Here is a 10,001-nt window from a genome sequence, read left to right as displayed (position 1 = left end):
GCAGGACTTGAAGTGGAGAAGACTTGAGGGACTGAGTTGGTCAGAAGACAACCATTACAAAGAAAGCATAGAAGATGGCATGAACCTCAAAGACAGCACCTCACCTCCATCATTCCTTCCTTTCCTGTATTACTCATTCAAGGCTCATGGTCCCAGGACAGAAGGTTTGATTGGCTGAGCTGGATGGCATAAGCCTCAGAGGAGAAGTAAATTTTGCAGGTAATAGGAGTGTGGTGATAGGTTAATGTCAATGGGGAAGGCCAAGAATGCCAATGGAGGCCCCAGTGGAATATGTGAGAATAGGCAGTTTCTAAATAAGAGATTAGAAGAGAATATAAGGAGGTGTAGTCTTAAGAGAGAACCAAGTTTCCATTAAGCAAGAGATGAAGACAGTAATCTGCCATCAACATAAAGTTTACTAGAGGCCCAGGGCACAAAATTCCTTCAATAACCCTTGAGGAAAAGCCAGATTATATCTAGTTCCTTTTTTCCTCATTCCTTTAAGTTCCCAAATGCTAATGATTCTGTCCTCACTTTTTCAAAGGGCATTGGTGGGGACCCACCCCATTACTGGATACTTGGTCATACAGGATTGGGCCTTAGTTTATTGAATAGGCAACAATAATAAAAACCATGGTGTACCAATTTTATAGATGAAGACACTGGAAGTAAGAGGTGAGGGGCTTAGAGTGGGGGAGCCATCTTGGAGGGGCACCAAAACTGAGACTGGGCTGTGGTCTAAGGCAAGAAAATGACAGTCAAAGTTTGGCTGTCCAGCATACATTTCCCTATCCTAATAGCAGCCTACTTCTGCACTATTATATGCAGTCTTGCCTCCCACTACCAGTCACTGAAGGGCTACAGAGTTCTAACCTGTGGGTTTAAAGGAAATAGCAGAAGCTCTTTCTCTACTGAGACTAGTACCATGCCAAGCCTACAGTACATGCTTAGCAAATGTGACTTGCCTCACCATCGACGGTTACTTATTATCTGTGTGACGTTAGGCAACTCACTTAACAGTCTTTGTCTCAGAAACAATATGTGCAAAATTATCAGTGTTCTTAATATCTATGAACTTCTGATTATCATAATTATTATTTTATTAGTACTCAAAACAGTGAATGGGTTGAAGCAATTGTGGTATATCATCAGCATGACAAATTATTTAAAATAACATATAAGCAGACATTGACTTGTAGATATAGAAGTTTATGTCATTGAATAAAGTCACATTATGACATTTATATTAAAATATATATATATATATATATATATATATATATAAATGAATACATATCAGAAATTACATACCCCCAAAATAACAAATATTTATCTCTGGGTGGTGAGATTATAGATAACTTTTTAATTTTATTTTTGCCTTTCTTCATTTTCTATCTTCATAAGCAGACAGTACTTAGTAATTAATTTTTAAGTTAAAAAAGGCCATCAGGTAGTGGAAAATCAAAGACTCTGAGTTGATTTCGGTCAGGGGCAAATTCAGCGGGGGAGGGCAAGGCAGTCAGGTTCCTAGCAATAGAGATGGAGTTAGAATGTTAGTCATAGCATGCTTCTGGATGAAATACTTCTGGTTTAAAGGAAGGTCCTAGACCAGTGATGGCGAACCTATGACACGCGTGTCAGAGGTGACCCGCGAACTCATTTTTTTGGTTGATTTTTCTTTGTTAAATGGCATTTAAATACATAAAATAAATACCCAAAATATAAATCTTTGTTTTACTATGGTTGCAAATATCAAAAAATTTCTATATGTGACACGGCACCAGAGTTAAGTTAGGGTTTTTCAAAATGCTGACACGCCGAGCTCAAAAGGTTCGCCATCACAGTCCTAGACAGTGGCTAGATACAGATCCTACCTTCCAGGGATGCTGGAGGCCAGAGCTCAGAGAGCAATTTTTATCTGTCCTCTGCTTATTTACTGCATCTTCTACCCATTTATCCCTTTGCACACACACAAAAGAGAGAAAAAAAATCCCATTCTGTTCTTCAAATATGCCAAACTCATTCTCACCTCATTCCTTGACAACCCTTTCTAAGTTATCCACCACCTACCCATTAGCCTATTTATTTCCTGGATAGCACTCATCCACTCTGAAAATATCCTATTTGATTGTTGTCACAAAAATGTAAGCTCATGAGTGCAAAGATTTTGTCTGTCCTGTTTGTCATATACATGCTGTGAGAAGAATAGGGCTTGCACAAAGTAGGAGCTCAAAAAACAAAACCACTGATTTCATGCAAAATCAGAACTCATCAACAGAGAAAATGTTAAAATGGGAAACAGAAAAAAACCCAGTTGTGCTACTTGGACCCAGCAGCGTAGAGGGTTGGCAATTGTGAGTTCACCTTTTGGGGGTGGATTCAGTCAGGAATATAAGGACATATATACTATTTCAAGTAGATTTTCCTTTGCAAACAGTTTTCTCTCTCTCTCTCTCTCTTTCTCTCTCTCTCTCTCTCTCTCTCTCACACACACACACACACAGAGGACAGATGTGATGTCATTTCCAGGGGAATATGACACAGTCTGTGTGCATGAATTTGTTAGAAGTCTGGGCTAAATTAGTACTTCTTGAATTATGTGAGAAGTGATGAGACTTGTGGCTTTCCAGAAAAACTTGACACAAATTGTGCACTAAAGCAATTCCATGGAATGATATTTGATAATATAAATAGTCACTTAGTTTAAAATATTTTGGCCTAAGATTATGACAGCTGAACATTTCTGATACACACCAAAATCCCTGGTATGTAGCTATTAACTCTGCTTTCCTGGGACACAAGGAAGCAGATAACTAGAATTCTATACCAAACCTGTAAACAAGTTAAAAGAAAGAAAAAAGGAAGGGGTGGAGTAAGGAACAGTTGAAACTAACTTTTATTCAGCACCTTTTAATGCCCCACACAAACAAGTCATGAATGTTCTCATTTAATAACACTGCAAGACAGGCATTATTTCCATTTTCCAGATGAAAATAATAAGGCCGAAACACAGTAACTTAATGAAGATCATAGTTAATAAATTACAGAGGTAAAGCTGATTCCAGGTTTATCTGACTTCAAAGCCTGTACACTTTTTTACCACACTTGCTTTCCTAACCTTTCTGGAAACCCCCTTGATGAAATGTATTGCTCATCTTGAAAGAAAGAAAGAAGAAAGAAAAAGAGAGAGAGAGAGAGAGAGAGAGAGAGAGAGAGAGAGAGAGAGAGAAGGAAGGAAGGAAGGAAGGAAGGAAGGAAGGAAGGAAGGAAGGAAGGAAGGAAGGAGGGAGGGAGGGAGGGAGGGAGGGAGGGAGGGAAGGAAGGAAGGAAGGAAGGAAGGCAGGCAGGCAGGCAGGCAATGATATGGCTGAAAAGAAGACAGGAAGTAACAGGGAAAAACTAATCCACAAACTATGTGGTTGAATCACTGAAATTGTGATACTTGATTTTTTTTTTTTTTTTTTTTTAGCTATAAAAGAGGCAATTTCATATCATTCAACCTCATGGTATTTATTTTATGGATAAAGATCACTATGACACACCTTTACATTTCATTGCCATTTCTGTAAGCCCTTAAGACAGGAGGGGGAAAGATAACTGGTCCCATTTTATACATGAGGAAAGACAGATTTGGTAACCCTACCTGCTTATCTGAGCATCATTTGCCCTTTGAGAAACATGTAACTTTTTTTTTATAAACAACTTTTAATTGATTTTTAGAGAGACAGGAAAGGAGAGGGATAGAGTTAGAAACATCAATGAGAGAGAAACATGATTGGCTGCTTCCTGCACACCCCCTACTAGGCATGGAGCATGAAACCTGGGCATGTGCTCTGACCGGGAATTGAACCTCTTGATTCATGGGTCAATGTTCAACCTCTGAATCACACCAGCCGGGCAACCTGTAACATTTTTTTTTAAATTTAAATTCTTTATTGTTGCCCTGGCTGATTTGGCTCAGTGAATAGAGTGCTGGCCTGCGGACTGAAGGGTTGTATTCTGGTCAAGGGCACATGCCTAGGTTGCAGGCTCGATCCCCAGTAGGGAGCGTGCAGGAGGCAGCAGATCAATGATTCTCTCTCATCATTGATGTTTCTATCTCTTTCTCCCCTCTCCCTTCCTCTCTGAAATAAAAAAAAAAATTAAAAAATAAATTCTTTATTGTTGAAAGTATTACATATGTCTCATTTTTCCCCTATTGAACTCTCCCCAGCCATTCCCACCCCCCAACCTGTAACATTTTTTTAAGGCTTCTCCCTGTCCTCTACTTCCTGCTCCCACCATGTATCCCCTCCCTTCCGCCCCCGTGTCCCACTCTCATGTTGTCAAGACAATTCTTTTTTTTTTTTAATCCTCACAGAGGACATGCTTAGAGAGAAGAAGGGAGAGACAGAGAGACAGAGACATTGAACTGGCAAACTTTCGGTGCACAAGACAACACTCAACCAACTGAGCCACTTTGGCCAGGCTCAAAACAATTCTTGAATTTGACTTCTACAACAGGCTCCTAACTGGTTTCCCATACCTTCAATCTAGTCTCCAAAATGTAGCCAGAGGTTTTTCTAAATGTAATTTTCATTGTTTCACTTACCTGCTAAAATTCCTTAGTAGTTCTTTGTTCCCACAAGACAATGTTCAAGTGCCCCAGCCTTTCTTTCGTGATCCCAACCCTTGTCTATCATTTCCAGCCTCACCATCTGCATTGTTCCCCAGCACATCCTATGCTGAGTAGAACCCACCTCTCTAGTGCCACACACCTGTGACTATACCTGCACTGTTCTATGTCTGCAATTGCTTATCCATCCCTTCTCCCCATACTTTATCTGACATTCAGTGGGCATATTCATGCTTTTCAAGGCTTAGTTCAAACGTCACCTCTTTGTGAAACCTTGCCTGACTTTTTTCTGATAGTCACCATTTTTCGGTACTCTCACAGAAGTTGGTACATTTTTCTAAGACTTAATAAATAGTACTCTGATTAGGTGTTTATGTGCTCTTAAAATACCCACCAAACTGTATTTTGTCCTTAGTAACTTCAGGACATAGCACAGCACTAGACCTAGAGCAGGTATTATCAGTCAGAAAGGGTTCTAGAAAGTCCCAACTTGTGCCTTAGGTTAGGGAATAAGGGAGGAGTCTTAATTATAGGTTGAGTGCCAAAAACCAGGGCACACTCTCCCAGCGCTTTTCCAGAAGTCATTATATTGAAGAAATAGCCAGGGATTACCTGAACTTAGATTTATACTTTCATTACCAAGGGTTATTTTCATTAAAGTAAGTAGTGCCTATGAGTGTATGATCTGTACAAATTACATAAGAATATTTGGATTTTATATTTTGCACACCAATCCAGGAGTGGAGCACCTAGAAATCAAGTTGGCCTTTGCTACCTCTGATAATTACACATTTAATTCAATTTGATGAACAAGGAACAATTTACTAGCAAAAAAAAATATGTATATAACATAAAACCACCAGGAATACACATGGCCACAAAGACAAGCTATTAGACCAAGAATATTCAGCTGGCCAAATATTCCCATAATGCTTCCTTATAACCTTTTAAATTTGGTAGCAGGTATTAATGCATCAAAACATTTACAGAGAAGAAACATACAATTGACAAAATTCTATCTACCAACTTTTATTGGACCTGGGAAAAACACCACCAAGATTTGATTTTAGCTGTGGCAACACATCGGTCTAGTTTGTGGAATCCCAGTGTACCAGCAGATAGTTTGAAACCCACACTCCTTACAGTCATAACTTTACTCAAAGCGTGAGTAACAGTCAAAGTACAGGGTCGTTAAAAAAAAAAAGAGTGTGACCTGAAACAACTTCATAGAAAGAGAAACATTTTGATTATGATTCATTAAATTCACTTTTTAATGTAGTTGGGCTTTAAAAAATGGTTTGGGCAGCTTAGTAGAATTCAGTAATTTTCCCAGACAGACGCCTTGAGCCACATAGGCATTTCCCCACTGTCCTGGCTGAAATCCTGGGCAGTAGATTCAGGCCCCACCCTGTTCTAAGAGAATGCAGTGCTTACTTAGGGGAGGATGCCAGCCAGCAATCTGGGTGGGCCCAGAAGCTAGCGTTTCAGCAACTTAGAAGCCCAAGAGATCAATATCACAGATCTGAAAATCACTAGAGCTGAAATCAGGAACTGTGGCCAATGAAATACCTTAGCCACACCAGTGATCTTACGAGGATAGATAGCATTTATTTTCAAGATGTTCTAGAGATACAACTGGTATATTTTGATTTTTTAATTCACTTGGAGAGACAATCTATCTATAACATATCCTGATTCATCTTAATGTAAGAGACACTCTTAGAGGATGGTGTCTTTTTCCCCACCTAACATTATTTCATGGGCACAGGTCCACAGTGTAATTTAATCCACACTGTTATCTTTATAGCTACATGTTTTATTTGGTCACTCAATATTTATTGAGCATCTAGTATTTACTGGGTACTTTGATATACACTGTATATACAGTATATTTAACTAGAGGCCCGATGCACGAAGATTTGTGCAAGAATAGGCCTTCCTTCCACTGGCTGCCGGCACTGGCTTCCCTCTGGCACCTGGGACCCGGGCCTTCACTCTGGCCCTGCCACCCTCCTTTAGCTCCCTCCACCCCCCCCACCCCCCGCATCCACCCTCATAGCAGGCATCCCACCCAGCCCCAGCCGCTCTGCGCCTGTGCACACGCGCTGCCCAGAGGCCCGGAGTGGAGCGCAACACCTGCGTCAACGCCATGGCAACGACGCAAGCGTCTCGGCCTGGCCGCCACCATCTTTGTTGTGTCAATTTGCATACTCCCTCCTTATTGGCTGTGGGTGCAGCCATCTTTGTCACGGAGTGATGGTTAATTTGCATACGTCGTCTTTCTTAGATAGTATACCATTTGGATTGATACTCATTTTGGGGTGTCATAATCATTTTCCATTTTCATTATTAAAATATTTGGACTTGTTTCTTTTGTTAGGTATGTCTCCCAAAATGGTATCACTAGGGATGCACCTGAACAGGTCAAGTATTTGTATAGCTACTGTTGCATGTGGTCAAGATGAAACATAGGATTTAATTTTAGAATTACATGTGAAATTTATGGTTAGGCCACTGCCGTAGACCAGAATAAAGATGACAAGAGTCCAAACTAGGGCAATCTTAGTAGGAGTAGCAAAAAAAGTTTAGAAAAATACTTGGAAGGAAGAAAATGGAACTTGGTGTCTGATGAGATATAGGGGTTAGGGTAAAGTCAAGGGTGATTACAGGATTTCTAGCCTAAGTGACCACACAGAGAATACAGCAGAGGAACAAATTTGAGGGGCATGGTAAAGTTGCATTTCATGCTGATAAAAAATTTTTTTTTCCTCTATGTTTTTATTTTACTTTTTATTTTAGAGAGGGAGGAAGGGAAAGAGAGAGAGAAACATCAATCAGTTGCCTCCCATATGCACCCCAACCGGGGATCAAACCCACAACCTAAGTATGTGCCCTGAGACCTTTTGGTGTATGGAACAACTCTATAACTGAGCCACATTGGCGAGGGCACTCATGCTGATTTTGAGGTATCTGTGGGGAATATCCAGGTGGAGATATTCCAGTTGATTATAAAGTTTGTTGAAAAGGTAGCTGTAAAAATGTAAGGCCGTCTAGTATGAATTTCTTAAGCCAAAAACCCTGGAGGTCAGTTAACTGAATTATTTCATTTTGCAGATAAAGAGATAAGCCTAGACAGATACACCTAATTTCAGAAAGCTACTTAGAGAACTGAGATTAAATTAAGGAAGAATCATTCAGGGCTGTTTCAGCCTACCAGACTGTATTTCATTTTTATATCTCGTTGGTTTTACAATTATTCAAAATACAGTTTCCTCAGAATCCCACTTATACAGAGAACCCCAGATAAAAGGCAGAAATCCCATTTGTAGTTGTTGTTTTTTTGTCACTGAATAACTGACTTCTTAGAGACCCTGCCATGCTCGAGAAAATAAAGAGAAAGTGATCTGATTAATAGAAGTGACTTACAGTGAGCAACTCTAAACATCACATTGTTACTCTTACCTGGCTGCACTTATTTCTGTGCTCAATTGTTAAAGAATCAGTCATTTGGTTGTCATTTTGAAAGGAAACAAAACCAGTGTGTTCATCAGAGGCCATGAGATAAATGGGTTGTTCAGTTACTATGGGCTGTGCTAACAGAAGTTGATAAGCAAAAGTGTCAAGAGCTACTTTAAAAATTGACATGATAAACACTTTTATAAAGTCAAGGGCCATCATACCTCAAAGAATTCTAGAGAAATGAAGTTTCTTTTAAGTAAGTTACTGGTTTTAAAAACAAAAACAAAGCATTCGAGTAATAGCATAAAATTAGGACCTAAATTCTTAGGGTGGTATGAAGATAGTGAAGAGAACAGGTTTCCGTTTTCTCTGTAAGGAAGAAAGGTGAATGGGAGAAGAAATGGAATGAAATTTATTATGTACCAAATGGTCATAACAAATACATTATATTATTTCATCCCTCAGATCACCTATATGAAAGCAAACATTATAAGTACTGTATAAATGTGAAAACAAGGCACAAAGGGATTAGACAGTGGCGGCAATGTGACTAGATGCAAGGGCTTTAGTTTTAGGCATCCTGGCTTTATACCTGTTAAGCCTTAGTTAATACTAAGTAACTTACCCTCTGTATATACTTACACACTGTATATACTTAACATTACTTGCTTATCAATACTCCTTTGGGGGTATAATCACCATTGGTAAATAATAATAATATTTGCCTCATAGAGTGATTGGGAGGATTATACATGTCATGCAAATAGCACTCAGTGTTATGCCTTGCCATATGTAAGCATTAAATAAATTAGCTATTTACCATCATCTTAAGACCATGCAACAAGTAAGTGGCAGATAGAGATTCCATGCTTTTTTTGATTCTGAACTGAACTTATGCACTATAGCTAGTTAACTCTTAAAGCTTCTGAAATCTTAAGGGTGAAGAGTAGAGCTCAGGGAGCAGGACAGGTAACATTGCTGATATATTAAGAGTTTGGGAGAAGGCAGTAGGCAAGGAGCTGATAGACCCAATTCTACTTTGAGAAGAGCATTTAGAACTGTTAAGAAAAACTATAATTTAATTAATTTTTTTAAAAACTATAATTTTAAAATTGAATCTTGATTTAAGGGGAAGGCTATAAATTATTAGCTAAGAATATTTATCAGTGTGGAAGGAAAAGGTCACCAGTAAAACTACTTACTTTACCCAATACATAGCACAGATATTTCACATCTGATATTGAGTTTCTAAAAATATGGGTGTCCCCCAAAAAATATATATATATACACATTTTGAATAATGATAGTAATTCCAATGGGTTAAACCTGAAAAGAAACATTGAGTAAGCTATCAGCTGTGCAGACATTTTTTGGGGTTACCCTGTATTTTGATTCTCTTGCCTTTTTAGAAATCCTGAAATTAGTTCTTTTGTCTCCTATGTTATTTATAAATCACAAAGTTTCTTGCAGCTAGCAAAATATCACTAATGTCAATCTTGCTAATAAATTTACCTTTTTTCTTCTTACAAAGACAACTTTGAACTCCCATCATTTCTAATCCCAAAATAAAGCTGCATAGAGCTCCCTCTAGTGTCAATACAGCAAAATATAAGGGCCACTGAGTTCTCATAAGACTTATAGGTAAATTCATTCAATACATTTATATATTACTAGAGGCCCAGTGCACAAAATTTGTGCATAGGTAGGTTCTCTAGGCCTGGCCGGTGATCAGGGCCCATCTGTGGGGTGACCGGTGGGGCGATTGGGGCCCCTGCTCACACCTGCCTTGGCCTGGCACCGCCCACTCACCTGCTCCACTATCCTGCCGCAGTCCCGCTCTCATCCGGCCCCACTGGGGCTGGCAGCACCTCCACTGCTGCCCACTGCCAGCGCTGCATGGCCTATACCAGCCATGTTCTGTGCCACC

This window comes from Myotis yumanensis, unplaced genomic scaffold (genome assembly GCF_028538775.1).
Source record: "Myotis yumanensis isolate MYYU_CA2020_CCGP unplaced genomic scaffold, mMyoYum1.0.hap1 SCAF_10, whole genome shotgun sequence".
Lineage (NCBI taxonomy): Eukaryota > Metazoa > Chordata > Mammalia > Chiroptera > Vespertilionidae > Myotis > Myotis yumanensis.
The sequence above is the reverse complement of the archived record's forward strand: the minus strand, read 5'-3'. Positions refer to the sequence as shown.